The 27,025-nt window shown below is 41.7% G+C and overlaps 2 long non-coding RNA genes across 3 annotated transcripts; both read right to left on the reverse strand.

Annotated features, from left to right (window-relative positions):
• Positions 1-543: 543 nt before the first annotated feature.
• On the reverse strand, positions 544-14,790 carry LOC107313673. Of its 2 annotated transcripts, none has more exons than XR_001555129.2 (4): positions 13,900-14,790; positions 13,166-13,276; positions 12,224-12,282; positions 544-1,775 (listed from the first exon to the last, which is right to left on the reverse strand). It is a non-coding gene; the product is annotated as an uncharacterized LOC107313673 (long non-coding RNA). The 2 variants fall into 2 exon arrangements; XR_001555130.2 differs by having other exon boundaries at positions 12,224-12,285.
• A 33-nt stretch (positions 14,791-14,823) lies between these two features.
• LOC107313624 lies at positions 14,824-24,990 on the reverse strand. Its single transcript, XR_001555098.2, has 3 exons — positions 19,352-24,990; positions 17,600-18,873; positions 14,824-17,521 (listed from the first exon to the last, which is right to left on the reverse strand). It is a non-coding gene; the product is annotated as an uncharacterized LOC107313624 (long non-coding RNA).
• Between the last annotated feature and the right edge of the window lie 2,035 nt (positions 24,991-27,025).

Consider the following 27,025-nt stretch of genomic DNA (forward strand, 5'->3'; position numbering starts at 1 on the left):
GTTGTGTATTTCAACATATGAGGTTGTTATGCATGAATATTTACAGAATCAGACTCATGCAAGTAGGAGTCCTGTACTTCTATTTTCTTTGAATCTCCTGCACCCTTCTCTGACCTCATATTGCATTCCCATACCTATCAGTATCACTCAGAGTGGGAACAACATGGAATAGGGGTTATCTTTATTTTCGTTGGGCATTAGCCCTATTTATGGTGCAGAATGGAACTCACAGTTGAAAACCGTACCAGCAACAACAGGAAGCTTCTGTCACATCAGATCTAAACTTGAGTTAGGTGTCAGCTTGCTGAGCCTTTTGCCTGTGACTTTCACTGTGCATGAAAATGGGTGAGCACAGGCAGCAGGGTGCAGAATTAGGAGGACACGTCAGATTTGCTGTAACAGGTAACACAGACATGATCTACGTGCCAACCAAAGCACCCAACATTGCTTTTCTGCAGTTCAGCTGCTCCTCATACAGGCATCAGCTGCCACTCACAGCTGCACATGACCAGCCCAGCTGCTGGAGCAACAAAAAAGGATCCCATTACAAATAGACCTGTCACATTAATTAAAAGAGAAGGCACTTACACTTAACCTTCTGTAGTGCAACAGAGCCAAGGATTTGGCTAAACACATTTTCTTTTGTCTTGCTTTCAATGCTGCAAGACATTTAACATTTTGTTTCCCAGGTCTCAATAGTTCTGACATGCCTTCCATTTCCTTGCAAAAAGGATCACTATTTCAGTTGTTTGTTCCTCCCCCACCTCTGCTGCATCTTCATACGTTCAAAATTAATTTCTCCCCTTTGTGCCTGCACTATTAACAAGTACGTTTTTCCTCACTTCTGGTACACGCAATATATGGCTACCTGGAGTAGGTTCCAACTGTATCTGGCAAACCTACACAACCAAGGTCTCACAGGCTACATTACTCTCTCAGAGACCGTAAAAACAACAAGAGAACTAGTTGGCCGGGAATGAAATACGAAGATGGTTCTCACACATTTGTAGCTGGCTGATGTTCTTTCTCCAATGACCATGGAAAATTACTTCAGTTGTGGAAAATCTCCCTCGGTTTGATTTGTCACCTTTTGTCTTCTTTTTTTTTCTTCTTTTTTTTTTTTTTTTTTTTGCCAGATACTTTTCCTTGGTCAGTGGAAGTGGACAGAGCTGTTGGCAGCCCCCAGCCCACACATTCCAAACGCTGCAGTGTAACTTTGCAGCTTGGGCTGTAGATATTCAAGGGCAAACATTTTGCAACCAGTTGCTCATAAGACAGGACATATGGAAAACCATGCAGTCCAGTGCTTGCACTTTGAAAAAAAATCCGCAAAAATAAAAGCATATAAATCAGGAATGGGCTAAAACTCAATGTCAGCTTGCTTCAAATGTCTAATGTTAGGCTCCTAAATCCGTTTTAGCCACCAAGATTAGTAGCTCGATCTTTGCTGCTAGTAATCAGCCAGCAGGTTCTAGGAAAGCGGCTTATTTCAGCACCTAAATGGGGGGTTTAGAACCTAAATTTAGTCTTTCTAGTCTCAAATCTTGCCCTCAGCAAAGGACAAATAAGGGCACCTGGATTTTAAATCACAATTAGCTTTACTTCTAGGTCAAATACAAGCGTTAGGAAGGGCCCAATTTTCCATCTCACCTCCAGATCTCACTGTTGCTGCTTTGCTTTGCAGCTGGAGCCTCCCAGCGCTACCTGCCCTTTGCTGATGGAGACATGGATTCCTCTCTGTTGCCTGACTGGTAAGCATGATGCCCTGTGGGAAGCTGGAAGATAAAAGTAACAAGCAATTCAAATTGGTCAGTTTCAGAGAGGCTTTGTTTTCCTCATCAAGGCCCTCCAGGGTCCAGAAATAACCTCAGGGTATGGCTATACTTGAAATCAAAACCTAAGCTGAATCTTCAGCAGAAGCTAGAGCCAGACCAGCAGCACAAATTAAAACCAAATGTGTAACTGTATTCCTAGAAAGTTCTCTTTTCAAATAGGAAGGTAAGTACGACTCATTTTCTCAAGCCTTTCCTACAGATGAAGACTGTACCATTTTGCTAGCCTCTTTAAGAAGCTGATTTTTATTTTAATTAGGACAGCCTTTTAATGTCCTGTTAGGTTATTCTCAAATCACCTTACATAGATTTATCTTAATTCTTTCCCTACAGACAGAGCAGCTCTTGTCTCTGTAGCCTTCAGAGTGAAAACACTATGTATTTTCTATCCGGATTTATTTTAGTGACCTCTTTTGAATAATTTTACAAAGAGTAAGAATCTTCCTGAAATCCATAATTGAATTTAATGTAAGACTTGTATGCTTAAGGGAATGCATGTAGGTCACTCTCTGTGCCATTGCAACGTGAACTGTGAGAAAACACTGTTGGCTGGTTGTAGAGAGGTAGGGAACTGATCCAAAGGGACACTGAACTACACAAGGAAGAAGCTTTCAGACACCCTATGAAGCCCAGAGGGGAAGAGTTTAATGCAAGACAATGTAATCTAAGTGAACTGATGCTATGCACTATTGAAGCTGTATTTTCAAGAGCTCTTCCATACACAGCTGCTCCACAGATTTTAGTGCATACATGTGCCCAAGTGCAAAGCTCAGCCACTTCGCAGACTACTTTTCAAGGGCTTACCCTGGGAGCTTGGTGTATAGCCATATATGCACGTCTCAGGTCATGAATTCAGTGATGGTCACATCCTGGCTTTGGTTTCACCATCCTCGATAATAAAGCAAAGTTAGCAAACTGGCGATGATAACTTAGTGAGAAATTACTTGCTGTAGGTGAGATGCAGGATGAGTTTCATTCTTAGTTAAAATAGCTAATTTTATGAAGGTTAAAGAACAATTTGATATGATGCCAAAGTAAGATATATAAGCAAACCTGATTAGATCTGTGGAAACACCCTATCTATGATGGGCATAAAGCAGAGCTCCACAGCAATTATCAGGGCCTTATGCTTTTAGTCTCTACATTACTCAGAGACTTAAAGAAACCTCTCAAAAAAAGCAGGAAGGGCTGTGCAGATTCCTGGTGATTCATTGATTTCCTTCCTCCCATCTCCAGCTAGAGCTTTATGGGACAAGCCAGCACAAAAGCACATGGTGTTCTGCAGCCAGGGCAGGTCTCCCAGCTCATTGCCCACCAGTGGTGATGTAAGCACTGTCCTCCATAGGCACCCCATGCCTCCTGGCAAGCTGCAGGGCTCTCTGTAAGGGATTCATCTTATTCAAAATTGTGCTCTACATTCCTCTGCAACAGACAGGCATAGTGCTGTCATGTGGCTGCCAGCCTTGTCATCCTTCCATGGCCTATCTGACAGATGTCTCTATCATGATTCTGAGAAACAAGGTGATTGGTGACTAGCTCAGAAACCCTACTACAAAAGCAAGTTGCAAAATACGAAAACATAAGTTTAAAACACATCTGAAGTTATTCTTTTCTCTGGGCTGTCACACAAGATTTATCCAAGATGTCTCTAATCTACTAGTGCAGATAAACCCAGTAACAGCCTTCTACTGAGCCCTGGCTTCCCAAGAGATTTCCCCTATTCCAATTAGACCCAAGGCGCCTGTTAGGGTGTTATTATGTGAAAGCTAGTATTCCAAGCAGCTATGGAGTCCTGATTTCTCCTTTTATCTTTCCTTCTTTCCTACTTGAATAGTTCTGGGGGAAATCAAGCCTGTACATGGCTTAAATGAGCTTACGATGTTTACAAAGTTGTAATTGAAACAGCATTAGAAACTCCCCTGAACACAGAATCACAGAATTGCAGGGGTTGGAAGGGACCTCTAGAGATCATCGAGTCCAACCCCAGCAGGTTCCCACCTGATTTGTCCAACTGGACCCCAATGCCTGCTTAAGAAAAAGAAGGCAAAGTTGTGTTCAGAAGGCACTGGAAGCCCTAGACTGTGTGATGTGATGATTTTGGGGAGATCAGGAACAATGTGAAGTGGCTGGACTATCTTTTAAAGATTCTTGTGCAGGAGAATTTAACTACCAGTGCTTTTTTTTTTTTTTTTTTTTTTTTTTTTGTAACTGATCAGAATAATATAGATAATTAGAAGTATCACTGCAGTCAGAGAAAGGAAATGACAGAACTGGTGACCTCTTTTAAACTTCTAGCCTAACATAGTTTAGTTTAAAAACTGAATCCACTAGACAAACTGACAAATCATTCTGTTACAGAATGAGAGACATGACCTATATCTATGTAAAGCCAATGGAATATTCTCAATCATATTGAAAAGACAAAATCTGACCTCTAGTCTCTTTAGTGCTTGCCTTATTAAGAGCCATGGCAAAACAGCTTCTGAGTTTAAAGGAACCTAGGCCTGTAGCTTCCTACACCCTTCACTTGCTCTCAAGAATGATCTAACTGCTCTGTTACATTTGCTCTCTCCTGAATGGGATCCCTCACCTGTTCTTGTCCAGACATTGCCTTGTATCCATGTTTCGTTTAAAAGCTTAATGCTACCCTACCTAGTAGAAGGACATGGCTCAGCCCTCAGCAGAATCAGCAAACCTTTTTCCTTTAAGATCCAGTGGTGTGAACCAGACGCTGATCCCTAACTGTGAGGGTCCCTCACTGATTCTTCTTCTCTTCAGCCTTGAATTCCTGCAGCCACACAGGAATCCTGTCATTTTTCTTCCAAAGGTTTCAAAACAAATATGATAAAATTAATTTGTTTCTTTTTTGTTTTTTAGACAGAGCAATCAGGCAGCAAAGAAAAAAAACAAAACGTTTGGTATAATGTTCTGTAAACAGAGGTGTTGGGAGCAATATTGTGAATAAGATAGCAACTGCCAAGCCAGAATAGGTGAATGGTGTCTCTGCTCCTCTGCAATTCTGTGCATTTTGGACCACATCTCTGTTTTAATGTTATTTCCACATATTTTTCTCCAAATAACTACCTGAGTTATGGGAACCAGCTGTATATCAAGTTTGTCTAAACTTGTATAAGTTTGCTTATAGAAGTAAAGGGTAGCTATAACTCTGGCCATAGCAAGAAGGAACATCTGTAGAGAGTAATGTATTACATTACTCAATAAAATTTCTGTCTACTCCAATTCAATCACTTACATATTTTATAAGATGAGATTCCTTATCTCTCCCATTTCCAAAACCCACTGACTTTCCTCATTACAAGTGGATCAGGATGGGATATCACATGCAGAGGGAATGTGCATCATCGTTGTGTTAATGTGTACATTAGCATATTGATAACTTTTTAATAAAGAAATGTTTCATAAGGAATTGCTGCCATATCTCCATTTGAAAGTCATATTTTTTTTAGTTAAAATGGTGGTTAAGCTTCATTCTTCCCTCTTTATTTTCTTTTTTGTAACCCTTCCATTCTGAAATCAAAGATGCCAAACCTTCTCCTCTAGGAATTTTCCTAACAGAATTGAGTCTCAAATATTAATAGCATTAGTATTGTCCAAGTTGGATAATTGGCAATCCCAAAAGTACTGATAGTATCTGTTGCCTATATATTACTAGCTCAGGGCTATGTAATAGCCAGTACTAATTGATTTTCTTTCTTTCCAGCCATAAAAGCATAAATCATAGCTAATAATTCTCTCAAGACATTTCTACAATAGTAAGTGCCCACAGTACGCATGCTTCCACCACAAGTAATACATTTGATACTTCTCCTTCCTAGAACAGACAAAAAAACATCATTCTTCATCCTGCCATTAAGCACAGATTGGAGATTTAAACATGTTAAACCAAAGCTCAGACTACAGTGGCACATGATGTATAGCAGAAAGGACTGTGTATACGTGAGTTCCATAGAAAAAGCAGACATTTTTAAAATATAATGACTAAAATGCAGCCTCCCTGGCTCCCACTGCACTTACCAGGTTGTACTGAGCTGTAACAGCTACCTCATGAGGCTCTGTCTAGAAACTATGGCGTAGCTGAGCTGTGAAGTGCCAGGACATCTAGAGCTGGTTAATTGGACCTTTGAAATGAATTGAATGCCTACTTCAGTGCAGGCTACAACTGCCACCAAAGGAGCGGGGCTTTGATAGTTTTGTGTTTTTATGGATATAAGCATATATATGTATTAAATATATAAAATAAACTTCTATATAAATATGTTATGTAGATAACTGATGAAAAACGTTTTACAAAACCATGGGTGAGTACATGAATACAAGAGCAGCATGACTGAACACAAGATGTGAACACTTGGCAGGTTATTTTGCACAGAGACTTTCAGTAAGAAAAGGTCGAAGTCTTTTGTTTAAAGAATAGTCTGCAACATCCTCAGATAGGATGTAAACAGCACAGTAGCCACAATGAGACACTACTTACATGAGGAAAGAAATGATGTTAGCTAATGAAGTAAGAGCCTGATACAAACTGAAACAGTATCCCACATCTCTGAGATCAGTTGGGGGGAACCCAGGGCCCATCATGGCAGGAAAAGCAAGGAAATGTGGCACCAGACTCATTCTCCTTTCTGGGAGTTGCTTGTGGTAACTTGGGTAGTTCTGATGCTGCTCTGCTCTATGCCCTGAGCCCACTGGGCTCTTTCCCATCATCAGAAGCTGACTTGGGACATCATGGTTGTCACAGCAGGAGTTGGGTCCATTTAGATCAATGAAATAAATGCATCAAATAGCACCCCTGTGAGAGTAATTATCTTTCCATGTGTAATCAGCACATTTCTCTATATTGACCTTGTGTATTTAAATGGAAGTGTCTCTGGCAACAGAGGCAGGTGTACCAAAGCTTGAATAAACAGAACATGTGGTCACAGATGGGAGATGTGTCCAGTAAGGCTGTTATGTGAATAACCATAGAGGTGTATTGCCTTCTGCAACATATTTTGGTCTTTGCTCTACTCATTCTTTACTCAGGCAAAGCTGCTGAGAGCTTCTTGAAGGGCACGAAATGAGCCACTGCTAGGTAAGTTAAGCATCCGTTTCAAGTAATGCTCATTTTAAGACATAATGTCAAATGTATGTTGGGTTTGTATTAACAGTGCAATACACTGCATACACACGCATGTAAAAATTCATTTTTACATTCAAAGACATTTCAATGAAGTTCATAGTGCAGAAAGTCTGGAAGATGGCAGTTACTAATGTGTAAGCAGTGTGTGGTTTGCAGCATCAGTCCCCATTCCCATAAACCCAGCACCTTTCATAAACATTCTGGTAACCCTTCACAAATCCCACATCAGTAAGTACTAGCAGGTGGTCAGCTTTGGCCTGCCTCAATTTGGCAGAACCATAGTGAGGAAAAGGTTGAAAATTGCCATCTCCCTGAGATGGCTGCTAAATTGCTTCATTCTTCCAAATGAGAACAGAAGTCCCTAGAAGGGCTTCCCACTGCAGAGGGGTACATCCTCTCTGCTCACAGCCTTCAAGAAGGGTATATCAGGCTCCAAGTCAACTGAGGGGAGAAGTGGTTTTGTGTACTTTTAACCCTGAACCTCCTTTTTGACTTTGGACATCAGGGTGCAACGGTGAAGAGGTGAAGAGGTGGACCATAAGAGGTGGACCATAAACAATGATCTCTGCTTCCATATTTACTTAGGAATGCTATACTTGACAGCACATGTTTTCAGTAGCGGAAGGCTGACTTCCTGATGTCAATATGATATTTGGCAGCTAACACATACTCCCCAAAGTAAATCATGGCACAGCGTGACTACAGCCTGTGAGGCTGTAACAAGCTCTTGTTTTCTTTGACAGATAGTGCACCAAACTGTTCAATACAAAAGAAAGAAGGCTTAGCCACAACTCAAGCAAACAGTGGGCTGCTGTTCCAAAAACACTGACAGCAACTACAGGGATATTTCCTTTGCATACAAATGAATTGTAATAATCTCTGAATGAAGACAGGTTTTTGACTATTTTGTGAAAGAAATATTTTCCTTATATAACATTGCCCAGTGGACTAAAAAGCAACTAAAGTACAAACTTGTGCCTAAATTATCTAAAGCTGCAGAGTTCCAGGAACTCGTGTTTTGTGAAGCTTCACATGTACATGGCATCATTAAGAAATGTCAAGGCCATATTTTACTCTGCTCCCTTCAAACACATAATAGAAGAAGAATTTTAGTCACAAAAACATCTCCCTGTTACACAAAATACGCCGCTTCCCTGGGAAAACCGTGAATTCCAATTTGTTTTTGAAGGAAGTAATTTTTTTTTCCTGGCAGATCTGATAAAAAAACAGCCAGTGATTATCTAATCTGAAGGTCATGTCACACTCAAACAACTGGAGTATCTACACGGTAGATGGAAATTCTGCTGTCACCACCCATCATGACAACCGTCGGCAAAATAAAAGCAATGCTACTGCTTGTCTTCCTGGTACATCCCAGATTGTCTGGGTGGTAAAAATAATTCTCCAGAACAAACAAATAAAAATCCACAAAATCTGGATAGGCCAGTAAATTTTCAGACAAGAAAGAAACAGAGGTCGAGAGGAAGAGATGCTACAGCAATAACCAAATCTTTGTAATTGTAGAATTTCAGCTATGTTCCATTTAAGAAAGCAAGAAATAAAGGCAGCTTAGCTTTATGGAACAAATAACCCATTGTAACAGCAAACGTGTTAACAGAGGCTGGTGTTCCAAAGGTTTAGGTATTTCCCCTCTCTCCTCTTCCATTTCCTGTGCTCTTACTCTACCCATCCAACACTTTCATTTCCTTTAACACAAACCCTCCCGTATGCACTTCCAGTATGCCCCATCCATCTTAGTATCATGACCTATTGTCTGGGTGCCTTTCTGCTCACTTCTAGAGTACATTCTGGCTGGGCACCAGAGAAGGTAAGATATGAGATCCACAGTGTTGATTTCCCCTAGGAGGGACACTATTTGGAAGTCTCTGTCCTCTACTGAACCATTTATTTTCATGTCATTTTTCATCTTTGAGGTCTTTGCCTCACCGTCAGGTGTGGTTGAAGTGACACAAAGAATTCAGAAGCTGAATGAATAGGGACGCGAGCAAACATGAGGCAGGGAGGTGTAAAACCTGCTTTCCTGAGAAAAATCAGAAGCTGCCTATTACCCATGGTGCCAAGAATGGAAACTACACCCAGCATTTCCTAAGGAACCCCATAACGCCTGCTGCAGCCTCTCCACAGCTGGCTGGCCAGGGACCAGGGATGGCTAGGAGAAGTCTTGGATCCCCCTGCCTTGGCCCTGCCCAGGTTATGCATGTACCCACAGCTTGTGGGAGTTTTGGTGCCATGGCTAGGAGAGACAGGTCACAACTACCTATGGGGTCTCTGATGGAGAAGTGGGCTGAACCTTTATCCTATGTGATTCAGGACTAACCAGACACCTTAGCAGCAGGAAGCACAGCAGGGCAAGTAAGCGCTGTGATCTACATGGTCCCAGGGATGCCTGCCTCAGCAGGAAGCAGCACGCTGTCATCATGTTCCTTCCCATTCTACTTTCCACACAGTCAGAGAGCAAGAAGGGTGGCTTGAAACACCCAGCTGGAGCTCGGCACACAGACAGATGTAACCCTGCTGAGAGCAATCGGCATTAAATCATAATGAAGCACAACGGTTATCAAAAAAAAAAAAAAAAAAAAAAAAAAGAGAGAGAAAAAAGGAAAAAAGAAAAAAAAAAAAGATGGTGAGGGGGTGAGGGGGAGGAATGTTGGGCAAGAGAAGAAGTTGCTCATTCCTTCAGCCCACACCAGATGGCACCAGCATTTAGTGAAGGCCGCAGTGTGTTCCTGCAGCTCACGGTGGGCTGAGCTGGATGCGGAGGGGTTTTTTTTGCTGAACTTAAGGGGTCACTTAAAAAATGAAAGCATGGTCACTGCTGGCAGTGCACCCTCTGGTTTTACACTGCCTTCTCCACTGCAGCATGCAGGAAGCCAGAACCAAGAGCTAGCTAAGGCAACCGCTCTGATTTCAGGTTTCATTTTCTCTTCATCTGTTTCTGAGAGTAATTCACTCCCTTTTATTAATGAACAGTCCTTACATTACTAATTCAGTGTAGAAGGAAGGGGAAGACTCAATTCACTCAATTTTTATTTTTATTTTTTTTCAGAGTAAACTTAAGCAGTGTAATTGTTAATTAAACTACCTCATTTAAATCAATGATTTGGAAAAAAAAAAAATCAAGAAAACTAAAGTAAGTGAGAGAAAACTTCCCCCTTTGGATTGCTCTACTGGTCTACCTCTACACCTGAAATCAGAGATGTGCCTTCAGATTTCACATTCTTGCTGATTTGAACACATTATTACCCTAGATCTTTCGTGTTAGTTCTGTTGTAAACCTGGCAAGAAAATGACAAATGAGAAGGAAAAGTTTTCATAATTAATGATTATGAGAGCAGCTATAAAGTATGCCACACAGCAGAGTTGGTATGGTGTTCATGCAAGGGCTCAGCAAGCACTAGGTCTGGTGGTGGGCTTTGGGGTATGTTAGAAGGCCAGTTTTTGGTTTGTTGTTATTTTCTTTTTCTTTTTTGCATTACAGCAAACCTGAGTGGAAAGGAAAGAGAAGCAGAAAATTCTATTCAGGTAGGAAATTCATTAAATAATAACTGGATCCCCACTTTGGTCCATCCCCCAGGAACTGATCTGCACAAGAGACCTGCTGAGAAGTGGAGAGGGAATTCTCACTCCTCAGTGAGGACTCAAGTGACTGTCTCAGCTTAAAGCCATCATTGTGCCCAAGAACATGCTTTTGGTCAGGCCATGCGTACTTAATATCAAAGAGCGGTGATTTATATTTGAGCGGTGTGTTTAAAAACAGAGGGTTCCACATTTCTTTGTGGTGTTTGTATCTAAATTACATCTCCTCCTGCTGAAATTCAAACGGATGTACTTGATATGCAAAACAGCTCCAGTCTAATTAAAAGCACTGCAGATAGATTACTCTGCATGCCACACTTGGTATCCAACGATGATTTAACCCTGCATGTTATTATGAATTAGAAAGCAGTTGTATGGGAAGACAATAGCATCACTGGGACACAGATACAAGGCAGAAAAAAAGATCACAATCTAATAACAAGCAGTACAGTCTACTAACAATAAATAGTATAGTCTTATGGTATTCTGATTTAATCGTAACATCCCTTTTGGATTCAGACCACAACAGTGCTATCATAGAGCTGTCCCATTCAGAATACAGAACTCTGCTAAAGATCATAGAATCATAGAATCACCAAGGTTGGAAAAAACCTCCAAGATCACATAGTTCAAACACTCACCTATCAACATTATCTCCCACTGAACCTTATCTAAACACTTCTTGAACACCTCTAGGGACCATGACTCCACCACCTTTCTGGGCAGCCCCAGGAATGCCAACTTTAGTTGCCATCAGCAAGTATCCACAGGAATGATAAACAAGAACGTGTATGTGCCACCAGCCAATTCTTAGATCCTACCCAGTGATACAGATAGTTGGTCACAAATTAGACAATGTTTGATCATGAAACTCTATAAGAAAATATTGCAAACACTTTTCCTTACTTAAAATTTGAAACATTTGACATTCCTTTCTTTCTGCTTTGTATGTGTGTTCTCACAACCTTGTAAACTCTGCACCTTTATCTTGGACAGCCATCATTATATGTTCCTGCTATTAGATATTATGTTCTACATAAGATAAAGATTGTGCAAATGCAGTTTCTAAGTAATTCAAAATGCAGAAGAGGGAATTATAAAAAGCTTTTTAGTGACTGAGCACTACTCAATTTTCTTTCAAAATGTGTTTTGAGGACTCTGTAGTGTGGCTTTGACAAACTAGACAGGCTGCTCTCATACATGCTGAACTTAGTGAAGGAACTTAGAAAAGCAGGAAGCGCGGAAGCAGAGCTGCGAGCCATGAGATGCTCAGTGGAACACCCACTGCTATCATGGGCAGCTCTTCTTCACAGGGTCAGGAGCCACTTAGGGCAGATTAACTCCAGGATTTGGGGACTGAAAAATATCTAAGCTGGTATGGATAAGAAAAATTGGGTATGCAGTTGATAGCTGATGAGAGGAAGAATTGCAAATATTTCATGTTAGGGCAAGATCACAGAAGAAAGAGGATTTTGCATATAGCCAGGATTCTCTTCTATTTGCAGCTTCTGTGAAAAGGCTTTTTCCACTTCAGCTTGCCATTACGTGAGCTAAATAAATATGTGGGCAATGGCAGTCCCTATTCTACAGGAAGCATGTTGGAAAATGTTTGTTCAAATAACACTCAGTGGAACAAAAAATATATTTAACTCACAGTTAAGGGGCCACGGAGTTCAGCTGCATTTGACCAACTTACTGCATGCTGATTCAAGCCTGCTGAAGAAAAATTGTTACAGTTAGGTAAATATCTGCCTATGCCAGCGATGTCACAGCTATATGCAAACATCTTTCAGATGAATTCTTTGGTAAGAAAAAGTTTTCCATTACGAATGCTCCATTATCCCCTTTGGCTGTGTCTGCATGTATAGTTAAGCTGCTTCCCATGCGATGGGTTTGTTGGGAGAGCATCCACAGAGCAGCACTTCGAGGAAACCAGTCCTACATCATGGCACACTCGGCAAGAGCAAAGCCTACAGAAATGCAGAAACAAAGTCCATGCTGGACACAAGTGCTGCCCACTTGTGCTTTAAAACATTATTGTTACTGGTTGTTTTTGTTTTTTTAATTTAGTCTAAATATGTTTGGTTTGCCATATGTTCTGCAAACAGCAACGTGACCTCAAGGTTGCCACCATGCCAGCTTTCAAAGCAAAGAAATTGCAGTGATCTCTGAATATGGAATAAAACTCTGTTTGGCTTTGAGCTGAGAAAAAATACATTGATTGCTTTTGACTTAAATTTTGCATCCACTGGTCTCTGACATCCCAGTATGCTCAGCCTAAATAGTTAATGCATCTCAAAACAAGATATTACAGCAGAAAACCACATTAGCACAGAAACAGTGGGAGATGCAAAGCCCTTTCCAGTTGTTCCCTCTCCCCCACCTGTCGAAAAAAGCAGAGTTAATATCTGAATGAATTTGTGTCTAGTTAAAGTCCTGTGCAAGTGCATAGACAAATTAAATGTAGATTTCTGTCTTCCAACAAGTTCTGTTTATATTTTTCCACACTGCAAAAGTTGATGTGGACAACCATGACTGCAGTGGAAAGACAGATTCTCAACACTAACACCCCAAAAACAGCATTACCCTCTCTCACCACAGAAAAGGGGACTGATAATGAGAGTTGAAAATCAAGCAGCTGCAGACTTGCTGTGCTGTGTCCTTCCTCACTCATATTTTTCTGTCCAGCTGTGGGATCATCTCTGAGCTGCAACACAGAGCAAAAGGTAGTGGTGTATCCTAGCTGGAGATGGGTCAAGGAAGCAAGATAGAAAGGAGACATTTATGGTGGTGTAGGAACTGCAAATTGCCATGACAGCTGAGGGTGAGGGAGTAAAGTCACCAGGCCAGAGCTAAACTTATTCTCTAAGAAAGAGATAAGTTTTATTTTACGTCATTTAAGTCATGTTTGCTTTCGCTGTTGCGATCTGTTTAAATGTAGAGGTGCCTGGAGTTGTAAAGCAAGGGGCTGATCCGCTCTTCCATTGCACTCAGCTGCTTCCATGCCAAATCCTTGTATGTCCAGAGCTATGCACATTTCTTCCCTGATTTAAAATAAACAGAGGAATCCATGTTTCCCAGAGGGGTTGTAAGGGGAAAGAAAAAATTAAAAAAATAGAAAAAAGGAAGCCTTCATAATAAGGCATATTTCTTCCTGAAAGGGAGAAGTAGCAGAGAAGGGAAGAGGGAAAAAAACGTAAGGCATATTCATGATATTATCCTAGCAACAAAACACACTGGAAGGCAACAGCACTTCTGGCATTAAATACACTGAAAGTCCTCTCGTCAACAAAACTAAACAAAACCATGTTTGTGATGGGAAAATTTCACCTTAACTTGGTGTGTGCAATTTTGCCCATGCCACCACTGGGGAAACAAATCCTGCAATATCCTTTTTATGTGAGAGTGTATTTACTGTAACAAGATAGATTCGTTCTGGAAAATTTTTTGTCAATATATCCTTTGTTAGGCAGTACCTTCATCTCCTAGCAACAGCGTGGGGAAATCCATCAGGGACACGGAATTTAACTGCAAGATATGATGGCTCACTGTAGCTCAGGCATTTTTTTAAATCCTCACTGACATGCAAATACCTTTGTGCACTTACGCCCGCATCCACTGATGAACAGATGAATTGGTCTAAAGAACAGAAACGGTGAAAAAGCACTCTCACTCTCATTAAGTACAAATTGAACAAGACGTGCAAAATGCTGAGATAACTGCTCTGCCTCTCACTCCTCAGAAGGCTCTTTCACATTACATGTGCCTCGTGGGAGATTGGACGCATACAGGGTACATTTAAAATGTTTAAATGCAATCACAAAGTGGTTTTCCCAGCCCCAAGCATTGCAGCGTCACATTTCAAAAGGCAGGAAAGCAGTAATAAACCTGTAAGTGTGCAGACACAGCTGCAGAAGGTGGCAGCAGTCCCCAGGTGCCTGTGTTTCAAGGTATAGCCCTGTCTCTGCTTTTATTTCATTTCTTTCTTCATGGAGAGAATCTATGCTCCATTTTAAGGGTGAAGTAAAATGCTCTGAGGGTCTCTGAGGGCTCTCTTTGGCCATGTGCTTTGATATCCCTTGGGCCGCAGGATGTATCAATGGTCGTGTTTCAAGGTCACGTTGTTCCAGCATCCCAGGGGCAGTTTGGAGCAGAGGAACAGTGCTGTAGCCTGATGGCCTACCTGTGGCACAGGGAGCTGGATGGCCTCCTCCTGCCATGTCTTGGGTATACCTGAAGTCTTGGGGCTGACAAAGCTCACCTGTGCCTCAGGTGACTCTATAACTGTATGAATCCCTTGCTGCATTAGCTACACAGGTCCAGAAAAACCAGAGTTGCAAGAGAAGATCTGAGATGTGGACATAGGCTTTGCAGAAGGGATTTGTCAGAGAGTCCAGGGAGTAAGTGTGAGGGTTTCTGACCAAGGGAGTTCTCCAAGTACACTGGCACTACCTCCAGCTCCCACTGTGAGAGCACCTGTGGGAGCACTGCAGGGTGGCTGACCCCTCTGCTCCCTGTCCCTAAGCACTGTCTGAAACAGTCCTTCACCTACAACAGGCTTCAATGGACAATGTGCAAAGGCCTCCTGAAGTCTTACTAAGAGGCAATGTGACAGTTGAAATTGCCTTCATGTATTCAGCCACGCATCCCTTGGGATTTGAAATCTCCCCAGACTTTTCCTACCAAGAGAAGAGATGATTCAAGGACAGCATCAGCTCTCCAAAGGACTGAAAATGTGAACTGCTCTCTCAGACCTGCTTTATTTCAGATGGGAAGAGACAAGACTGCTGCATGGGCACCTCTGCATAGCCATGGCAGCCTGGGAATGGGGTTGTCCCTGGGAGACACTAAAAGCAGCATCAAATCAGGAAGAGTTTTGTTATTTTATCCTTTTTTCTTTCTTTCTTTCTTTCCCTTTCTTTTAATGCACCTTGTAGATTTGCAAGGGCTGGAGGTGAGGGTTAATTGGCAACAGAGTGCATTAATGGCCCCTGATATGAAAACAGCTCTGTCAGAAAGGCAGCTGGGGAGACAGGTGAGGAGAAAGCTTTCCTTTGGTAAAAGTCTGTTATGGAAGAGAAAAATATTCTCTGATTACTGTCTGATGCTGTTGTACTGGGAAGTTCTGATGAGGGGCCTGAACTCACTTCTGCCCACTCCTGGAGCAAAAAGGCTTTTGTTGAAGGAAATGTCAGGCTTCTCTGTTCACGCTGCATTTGAAGAAGACATAGGCTCCATCCGTGTGAACTTCCCACTTTAAAGAGGAGTTCAAATGGGCATTTTGATCACCAGCTGCCCTCAATGAAATTAGCTTTCTGACTGGAGTATAATGATTTCAGGCACTGTGAATTTGTTTCCACTGAAGCTGTGTTTGCTCTTGAACTTTTTGCTATTGACTCGCACACATGTTCAGTATATAGAGCAAACACTTTGGTGTGAAACAACATCATACACAATGAGTCATCTGTGCTCTGGTCCCCAGCCATCCCACGGGGAGCTTGTGCTGTCAGTCATGCTGTCATTTGCAAACACAGCTACAAACACTCAAAACCAGACAGTTATCTTGTATAACACCTTATGGAGAATCTGCCTGAAGCAAACAGGAGCCGTGTTAATGTATTTTTGGAAGAGCTAGTGTAGAACGATAGATTTTTTAGTAAGGAGTCAGCTTTTGGACAAGTTCTGTCTAAACCGATGCATTTCAGTGAGATGACTTTAAAAATAATTACAAATTAACCTTTGACTTACAGCTGAACCTGGCTTGGTTTCTATGGCAATGTGCAGCTATCGTCAAGCATTAGCTTCTTGTGTACAGAAAAATGCATTTACTCATCCTAGGGAATTGCACTAAATAAATTAACAGTACTAACTCCAGACATCCTGATGCCACTGTATTATTGACTGATAAACCTGAAATCCCTTCATCATGCACATCCATTCGCCCGTGAACTCACACTAGTCCAAAAGTCTCCCACTATTTGAGAGCTAAGGTGTCTGCAATGCTTGGCTGGTACCATTTAGCCAATTAGTTGATGAGTAACAGGCACAGACTGGTAAAGTGAAGTCAGACAAGAAAGACCTTTATAAATTAAATATATAAAAATTAGTATAAGGTCTAAATTCTCGCTTGAAGTGTTTGGAGATTGAAATAACACATTGCTTGCATGCCCTCAGCACCACGGCAGTCATTAGTCAGTGTTAGCAAACACTGCTTGGCACATCACTGCCAAATTTGGCATCTCTTCTCCCCTGACCAAGCAGCTTTGCCACTGGCATAAGTCTGCATGGGAAACAATCACAAGAATTATTACCACCACTGACGTCAATGATACGCATTCCCTTGTATTAAAAAAGTTGTCAATACCTGTTGGCAGAGTGAAGATAATAGGGTGGATGGTTCACTGCTGTTAAATCTGGTTGAAAATGTATCACTTGGGAATCATCCCACCAGGTTTGGTGGCTGATGGTCTAGCACAGAACAGTGATGCAGGACCCCTGGCAGGTTTTGCCTGCCTGAACCAGCTGTGACTTTGCAGTCCCACTTCTGCAGATGCTGTGATTGAATGACAGTGGAAATAGCCAAACTGGTACAAACTCTCTCCAAAACTATGATTAACCACAATGGTAGAAATGTACAATGATGCCATCTCCTGAGAAACATGCACCAAGTCTTTGTTCCTCCACACTTCCACAAGCACAGCCATCTCCCCCCACAGACATCTCTTAGGACCATTCGGAAGTAAGAAGTACCACTTAGCTTCAAATCACAACCCCAAAATGTGCTCATGTGCTACTGCATTATACCCACCCGGGTTGCAGGCTGTCAGTTTTAACATGCCATGGGCTTGTTATTTTCTTTTCACCAGCACACAGCCTGGCTCTGGGGATACAAGCTGAAGCGCCTGAAAGCGCAGATGGCCTATCTTCTGCTTGGAAATGCTGTTCTGCCATCCTGCAAACCAGAAACAAAGCTTTGCCTCTCTTCAGAGAGCAGGCTCTGCTGCACAAAACTTACGTTTTTTTTACTTACGGTAACCAGTTCCTACCCAGGAGACTTTGTGTCAGGGAAGAAGGAGGGGAAATCATTTCAAACTTCACACTTAGGTCCATATTGACACACACAGCCCATCTGTAGAGCCACGTGCTGTTGCTGAGGAGAGAGAACTGCTGCCTCTGGTGCGAATAAATTCATCTGAGTGTGCAGAGACTGGCCCAGAGTGAAGCAGAAATCCAAACTCCTCACCAGTTCTTCACTTTCTTCTCAGCCCTCCCTGCAAAAGAGGCAGCCTGAACTTCTACCCACACGGGTCCGAAAAACAGCACAGATCCAATTACCTGATAGCAGAATGTGGATAGACACTTGTATTTTTGTCCAGACAATATACTCTGCTACTGCTCATTCATCTAGACCAAAATCACAAATATTAAGCAGTCAAACACTCTAAGTTCACTTTCCCAGTATTAGCACACAGTAGGTATTAGGGAAATTCATTCCGTGATTGATTGGAGTTGCTTTAGAATCTGAGATGTGTGCAGTTAAGCTCATTTCCCTCTATAAAATACACGTGCTTTTTCCACTGGATAGGGACATGGGAGTTGTGCTCTCCTCATCCTCCAGCCCAGCCCCTTCTCATTCTGATCCAGGAGCAGAGAATTCACATTCCAGTCAGTAAGCTCTGTCACAGCACACCACTTCCCAGCCATCTGCTATCTAATAAAACAGCCCGTCTAGACAAACCCCCAGCCAGGCAGCAAATCTGATATTGCACTTGAAGCCATCAGAAGTATTAATAACCTGTCATTGCTAAACTGTCAAGACTCTTCCCTGGGAAAAGGGACGGCCTTTGCAGTCCCGGGCAGTAGGTGTTCACAGCAACAAGATCCTTCTTGCTTCCTCATCCCAGTAGCAGGCTGGAAATGCATTAGAGACAGTGGGGAGGGAGTCTGTGTTTGTTGAACTCAGGCTCACTAAATGGATTAAAAGTATTGTCCATATCCAATACCACAAAAAATGAGCTCTGAACTGTGTGAGATGAGAGCTTTTCCTTCCCGTTCCTCTCCTATTTTTTTCCCCTTAAGTGAGTTGATTTGAAAAGAAAGCTGTCATCTCTCCTTGATGAAAGAGCTCTTCAATACCCTGCAGCACCGATGAACCAGAGCTGCAGTTTGCAGGCATTTCACTGGGCAATTCAGAGCCAAGTTCACAGGGTTGCAGTCTTTCCAGGGAGGGGTGCAGAACCTAGAAATAAGTTCAGTTCCAGCTATTTCAGGAAGAGGTTTTGTAGATCCTTTATGCTAGGAGACCTGGAAAACCAAATTAAGGAAGTATGTAGGCTGTTAGAGGACATTCCTCAATCCCATTTTATTCTCTTCAGAAAGAACTAACTAGGTGATAAAAGAGCACGCAAAGAACGAGCATAATGCTACAACACTAGGATTTGCATTGCCTGTCCAGAAGCTCATTTTTCTTGCTGTTCCATCCACAGGAGCTACATCCACAGCGATGCTGCAATGCTTGCAACCAGTCCAAAAAGGAGGACAGATATTGTGCCTAAACTATGAATTGAGATCTGTTTGAGGCTTTTCAGATGTGACCAGTGAGGTCAGAGCACTGACTTTGCTATTCTGTGAAAAACGCAAATTGAGTTTTCAGGGCTGAGTAAAGTTCAACTCAAAGACCTTCATGGTCAAATAGAGCTCGATATTGAGAAAAAATGGTGGGAATTTGGTACTGACAACCTTGGAACAGAGAAGGAGATTTGAAAACTGGAGGAACACTCACCCAAAGGAGATGAGATGCAGAGAGAAAAGCAATGACTCCAAAGGCAGAGGCTCCAGAGGAGATAGCAGGCACAGCTCACCAGCATCTCCTCTGCAGTAGGTGTGTGTGTGCATTATGAAGATGGATTCAGTCGTGAGTTGTTGCACTTCTTGCTGTTATAATACAACATCACTATCATTCAGCCAAGTCCGGGTAAAGGAAAGGGGGTAGGAAAAGGGAAAAAAAGAACAAAAATATCTGTAAGTAAATTCAGCATTTTTTGACAACTGGAAGTAGAGTGAAACAACTGACTGATTGGAAATGGATTCTGTCAAAGACTAATTACAGGACAGCCATGTCACCTTTAGTAGCATAGGCAAGGCCATTTAAAAGCCTATTTAAATTCTAAGAATTATAGCTGTATTGATTAGGAATTACAGTCAATTTTATGGTTTCCTCGTAGTAAAATAGAAATAAGCTGTTAATCTAAGCTGCAGTGTTATAAACACATCCAATTTTGATTAAACTATTACCAAGGTAAACACATCATTATAATGAAATTAAAGTGGTAGCAAGAATTGTATGAAGATCCAGCCAGATCTCAGTGACATTAAGATAATAGGTAGAAGTGCAGAAAGTATTGATTGTGTGTGACTAATAGGCTGCTTTGCAAAGGGAAAAAGATTTGCACACTAAACAACTGAAAATGAAAAAATATTAATAGCAAATCTGTAAGTGCTGCTTCAGTGAAATATCAGATGTTAGGAAAGCCCATTTCCAAATTAATATTCCTTTCATAATTATGAAGCATGAGAACCTAAGGTAGTATATCTGCTATTGACACAGTACACTGAAAAGATATAGATATAACATTACTGTTTTGGGGAGGGGTAATACATTTATGTCTTAGCAGAAAGGAAGAATGTATTCCTGTTTAGAAAGAGACCAAATTATGCTTTTTCTTTTCTTCACACTTAACATCATAAATCACAGGTCTATGTCCTTGCATATTTTTCCATTTGTCAGCCAGAGCTAATGTTACTATACATTGAAAAGGGCTGCTCCGGCAAGGAAGGCGTGAAGACAGAGATAATTCAGACTTGCAGCAATGAGTACCATCCTAATTCTATATTTTTTTTCTCAATGCATCTCAAATACAAACACTTGTTGTTTATTTTTCATCTGTGAGACCTGTGCCCTGTCCAAACTCACGTTTCTGCTGTGAGGATAACCCTGTGACAAGGGTTCCATCATTTGTGTGCAGCCACAGAGGGGTCAGGGGTCCCTCACACCCCCTAAATGCTAAGAATGCTGCCCAAGGCCTCCTGGTGCCCAGTGTGACCCAGCCACCCATCACTCCCACACAGTCAAACAACTGTGCTTAGAGGAAACTGCCACAGACTTCCAAAAGAAACCTGCTTGGAGATGAAAGAGAAAATTATGATGATAATCAGCTTTACAAAGAGAAAAGGAAAACCGTTTCTCTTTGGGAAAATTTCCAGCATTTGAGGAAGGGGGAGAAGGTGGGGAGGGAGCACAATAAGGTCTCACATGTTCACATCTAACAAAAATAGCCCCAGCCTGCTTGCATTGTCCTGCAGCTGCTGGCTTCATTATGCTCATTGTGCATTGCTTCGTGGCCAAGCAGTATGGTTGCCCAGTTTCCTCTCCTTCATTTCCTAATGAGATCTGCAATGAACAGAAGGAAGAGTCAGCAACACTTCAAAACAATGCCTTACAAGCTTTAACGTGGCCCTACAAAAACCCCAGGCTGCTTGCTCACAGGATTATGAGTTTTTCAGGCAAGCACCTGGGCAGGTAACTGGGCACTCTCTTGAATCAGTGTCTCATCACCTGCTTTTTTTTTAATATATACGTATATATTTTGATAATTCCCAAGGCACGTTTATTTTTATGTGTATTTCATGCTTGCTCATTTGGTGACAGGAGAAGCTTCCTGCAATCAATGTCGAAAGATCTTTATCTTGGGAAAAGAATCTGTGCACAATGATGTGAACGTGGTGTTTAAAAGGTCCCCCTCACTTCTATGTACTCAACAGCGAGTGTTAACTCGCCAAGGGATCCCTACACGCAGGCAGCCTTGGATGGAGAGCAAGGCATGTGGGAGTGTTCCCCTCATTCCTTCACTGCCGCTGGAACCATACGAGCTACAGCTGAAATATCAAACCGAGCTGGTGTGGCAGGATTGCTTGCACGGTGAAGCTGCTCAGCCCCTGTGGACAGGATCCATGGAATGTAAATGATCACTCCCAAGAGTGGGATTTTCTGCATACAGAAGTTGAACATCATTGCACTGTAATTGAACGCATCAACAATCCTACCAATATTTTGGAATCTACTAAATCCTCTTCAGCTGAATTTTCTTCTGTCTTTTGTTCCAACCCCTAAGTACTACAAAAAACTTTCAGCAGAGAGTTTACGAGGACCACCATTGTGCATGGATGCCCTTCTTCCAGCATCCAGGATTCTGGATTCTAGCTCCTTGTCCTGCACTGCAAGACTTCTTGTTAAGTAATTCCTCTTTGTCAAGGAATTTAATTACAAAAAAAATTATTTCAGATGTTTCAGATGAAACCAGCTGAGGAAAATAATTGGCATTTCAATACGTGTTTCTTTGTACTTCTTTATTTTCTGCCAGTGCCTCAATGGTTGCAGTGAATGAAAACATTTGAACAAAATCCTGTAGGTGAAACAATCAATCTCTAGTTAGAGGTGCTGTATGATCACAGACATCTAAAGACCAAACACAAGGCTAAGGTGAAGTGTCCTGCCCTGACAATTCAGCAAAACCTCACCTTTCAGGAGCAAGCGTTGGCACCCAGATGTAGGTGAGCCTTACATAGTTGGAGGAAAAAAAAGCTTGGGAATAATCAGCAAACGGGAAGAGCACCTGTGAAAGCATCCTCAGTAAGAAAATATTTTTCCAGCTCCACTCCTCCCTCAGCAATCAGTCTGCTTCCTGGACAAGTGACCTGTGGACCCTGGAAACTCAGGCAAAAAAATAAGCTACACTTCAATTCACCTTATTTGCTGCCAAATCCTCAGTCTCAGAAACACTTAGTGCTCAACAATTCTTAATCCAAATGTCAGCTTTCTCCTCTCACCCCTGCTCAAATATTTCACATAGCTCTGAGCAAGGAAAGTCTTCTCAGGAGCCTTCAGAACTGCTAACAGCCGTCCCCACAGCCCCTTCCTGAGCTCACCAGACCCTTGAAGCATACATTTGGTTTTTTAAACTGGTGTTTAAAGAAAAGGTGAACAAATGCTTTTTGTGTTTTAAATAACAAAGAAGGAAAGGAGGGAGATGACTGATATCACTGACAGGTCCCTGAGTTATCCTTCACTTCACAGCATCTCTCATAAAGCTCAACTGAGAGTCTGGAGCCTGCAAACTAACAGGGGTCTTCAAGCTGCTGTTAACTCTATTCAAAGTCTCTGTCTACTGTAGCTTGACCTAAATTCTCCAACAACCACCAAAAACTTCTCATCTGAGGGAAGAGAACATAAAATAAGCTTACTTCAAATGTTGCTACTAATACTCTGGCATATATTTTAGCAGCTTTCCTACTTTCCTATTTTTTCTGGATATTAAGATACTTGAATTTGGAATTCCAAAGTAAAACTGAGATAAAAATGCATTAATTATATAAAAACGCAGAAAAAAACAGAAGTAATTGTTCTGTCTCCTTCATCAGCTATATGGCTGTTTCAAACACACAACACTTCATTAAGTTGAATTAAGAACAATAAGGATCAATTAATATCGATTAAATGCTAGAAAAAAAAGATGACATTAAATAAATGGTAGGTCAGTTCCTACTGCATAAAAATTGAATTGTGCTGAATATTTGGGCAAAACATTCTCCTCTAAGTTAAACACCCTACCTGGCTTCTGCTTGATCACTTTTTCTTGGACACCATACTGTACATTTGTTGTCCCTAAAAATCTCCACGACCTTGCAGATATTTTTCATTACTATGGTAACTTCTTTGAGAAAAGCTGGTGATACAATCAGAGACAACCATCACTAGACAGACTAAATCAATCACTCTTTTATTAGCTGTATTGGTTCCTTTATACTCTCTCACAGAGCTAAAATAGGAAAAGCAAGAACCAGTTTATTCCCAGGCCTGGGGCAGTTTGCAACACTATTACGTGAAGCCTGCATATTGAGAAGAAATGGGCTTTTACAGCCAATCAAAATTTGCCACATCAACTGCCTAAAAACATTGCATCCTCCAATATCCCACAATTGATTTAGTTTTCCTGCTAGATCTTCCTCCTCAGGCATGTCAGAATAAGCTTCATGCATGGCTGAGCTTGAGGTGCTACCTTTTTTGGGTACCTCATGTTAATGCCCCACTGATCCTAGGAAATGAAATTGGAAAGCACTGGACTGAGCTTTGGAGTGAGCTTTGAGGAAGACATCGCTTGTTTACATGGCTTGGAAACTCTCTTAGGAGACCAAAAGCATAGTTTTAAGTCTTCTTAGAAAGCGGGGAGGTTTGAACAACATAATCCTAGCATCTCAAAACATCAAAGCAAGAGTTATAGCAAGCACTTGTCACATTTTCAAAGAAATACTGCCTCTTTGCTATTGGAGATGGAGGAAAAGCCTGCCCTCAGTAGAGGTGGGTTGCCACTGGTCTTCTACGCAGCTTCAAGGGAAAAACATGCACACAACAGTGATTCTGGACTTTTCAATATAACTTGCTTTGCCGCATGACAGGCAGTGTCAGTGTAATGGTGTGCATCAGAACCCAAACCAAGGTGGGCCAACATCTGTCTGTCCAGTCCTTTCTTTTATTCTCCAGTTTGGATCATTCCCTTCCTTGCATACATGATTGCTGAAAAATAAGTTTACAGTTCTTCAACTGGACAGCTTCTGATATCTTGCAGAGTATCAACATCCACACAACAGTGTCTAATAAACACTGTAACAGAAATTCCCTTTTCTGGTGGCTAACAGGCTAAGCAACTATCTTGACCCAGGACTGTCTTGGACCTAGACACCAAGCACTGCCATCATTTGAGGAAATGAAGGTACTTGGGTCATTTATTGACTTGAACCACCAAATAATAATAATAATAAAACAATAATAATAATAATAATAATAATAATAATAATAATAATAATAATAATAATAATGTGCTGTTGCTACTTAATTCTGCCTCCCCACAAGTGCCAAAACATTCTCAAGTATGTTTTGGGAGGATTAAGTACTGTTTTCTGATCTGTTAATAGCTTGGTGATATTCTCAAATACTGCAAGGGAATCACAATGCTCTCCTTGCTAGCAGCAGCTCATCTTTCCATATCATATAACCTATAAAACTCCTGTGCTGCCTTTTCGTGACTGAACTGAGGATTTTGTCTGGAAATGGACTGTCTCTCACCCTCTGCAGGCTGCTAAATAAAACTGAAAGGGATGTATAGATCTTCGCAAAGGTTCACACAGCTGTAGACATACTTTGCATCAACAGACATTTTACCGACTAGTTTTCTGTTCCGGTCTACTACCACTTACCACTGCCACCTCCTGGTACTGACATATACTGAGATCCAGCTGTGCAAGAACAGTGAGGTAAGGAAACACAAAATCATAGAATTACAGAATTACAGAATCACCAAGGCTGGAAAAGACCTAAAAGATCATCCAGTCCAACCATTCACCTATTACCAATAGCTCCCACTAAACCATGTCTCTCAACACAACTTCCAGTCGTTCCTTGAACACCCCCAGGGTCGGTGACTCCACCACCTCCCTGGGCAGTCCATTCCAGTGCCTCACCACCCTTTCTGAGAAGTAATATTTCCTAATGTCAAGCCTGAAAATATCCCAGACCCCCCAAGTTCTGCTCAATTTCTTTCTTTTTTCTTTTTTTCTTTTTTTTTTTTAGAGCCTTTTATAAGTAACTATTTATTTTACAGATAATAAAAAAGTTACATATTCTTACATGTATAAATGAAGGAAAAGGCAGAGGAGTTGTCAAAGGCAAGAGGTCACTGTGGACATTCCTTTCCAAGACGTCCATGACACAGCCAAAACAAACCTATGCTCACCGAACCAGATGGAAACAAACAAGAGAAACCTGAAGAGTTTAAAATTCTAGTCAGAATGTCTGCATTCATTGCAGGACAGGAAATTCCTGCAGCATGTATGAACACTGGAAACAAAAATGGAGATTACAATCGAACACCTGAGAAGCCTCTCAGGCAGTTACCCCATAGGCACCATGGGCACAGCCCTGTTCTTCCCCTGGGGCAGGTCAAATTTTTGTAGGCTTTTTACAGAATTTGCTCCTAAAAAGACAGATGGGGGGGGAAACCGACATGTATCCACAAAATCCTTTCCAGCTGTACTTTCCAGCTTCATCTTTTCTGTCCCATAACTTCAGATTTGAAAGAACAGCAGCCCTCTCCCTTCAAATTAAATCTAATGCTGCATACATGGCCCAAAAGACAGGCAAGCATTCAGCCTCTGGCTCCAGGAGAGGGCAGTGAAACATGGTTAAACTTGGAAATGGCAAACATGCTCTGAAGTGTGTAGTGATTCCTTCTGCGCCAAGCCAGGCATTGACCTTGGTGGCACTGGTGCAGGCAGCTGCAGTAGGAGGAGCTGAGTGTGCGGTCGCAGGTGATACAAGCATGGTAAAATGATTTGTGTCTCTCTTTCTCAGGGAGAAACTTTATGCAACCTCTTCTCTCCCTCTCTCTGCCCACAGAGAGGAATAAATGTCATTAGGAGGCGGTGTTCACTTGCACTTGGGTTAATAGATCTCATTCGTGCTGCCAGTGCAGAGGGAGGCAGAACCAACTGAAGAACTTGTAATTCTGCGTGATAATGAAGACAATGTGCCATACCAGCCCTCAATCATATTTTTGGATGCTGCAGTGTTCATGACACTTCTTGGAGAGACTGCGTCTGCAATTAAACATTTTTGATAACTCATAAATATAACATTAGTTGCCTGGGTTAGGCTTCTGATAACATCATTCATTTCAGATCATTCAATTAGTGCAGACAAAGGGGTTTCTTTTCAGGAGACATAATGTCATTGTCTCTGGAAAGGAACGCACTTCCCAATGACTGTTTATCACTCTGTAATTATAGGGCTGTAGCAGCCATTCTCTGTATTACAAGGAGTCCTTTCTGTGCCCAAGGATCCAGCAGTTCTTTGTTTTAATTTATTTTCCTCTTAAATACCTCCCGCTATTTAAGTGATAATTCCCTGCAAATCAATTGTTAGCAGCAGTTAATGACTGGTTGGTTAATTAATAGCTGAAAGCAAAGCGGAGGGTGTTCACTGCTCTAACAAACCATCCAATGTTAACTGTGGTATTATTGCTAATGTACCCTATAATCAATGACTTCTCGTGGCAGTAGCCTATATATCACTTCAAGAAAGGACTTGGCTGAGTTGCGATAGGTGGCATGAGGAAAGTCACCAAGGTAGTGTTCACCGCCATATGGTCAGTCTGAACAAGGCAGTGCCCGTGCTCCCCTTTGGTGCCACAGACACCTCAGTCTCATCTCTTGCTTGTGCTGGGGTCAGCCAGGAGCTGGTTACTGAAACCCTTGGCATCAACACTAGAAAAAGCCCTGTGTCTTCACCTGTATCAGAATCTGATTCATAGAGCGCTGAGACTGTCCACGCTCTGCTGGACATCTG

Source organism: Coturnix japonica, chromosome 4 (genome assembly GCF_001577835.2).
Source record: "Coturnix japonica isolate 7356 chromosome 4, Coturnix japonica 2.1, whole genome shotgun sequence".
Lineage (NCBI taxonomy): Eukaryota > Metazoa > Chordata > Aves > Galliformes > Phasianidae > Coturnix > Coturnix japonica.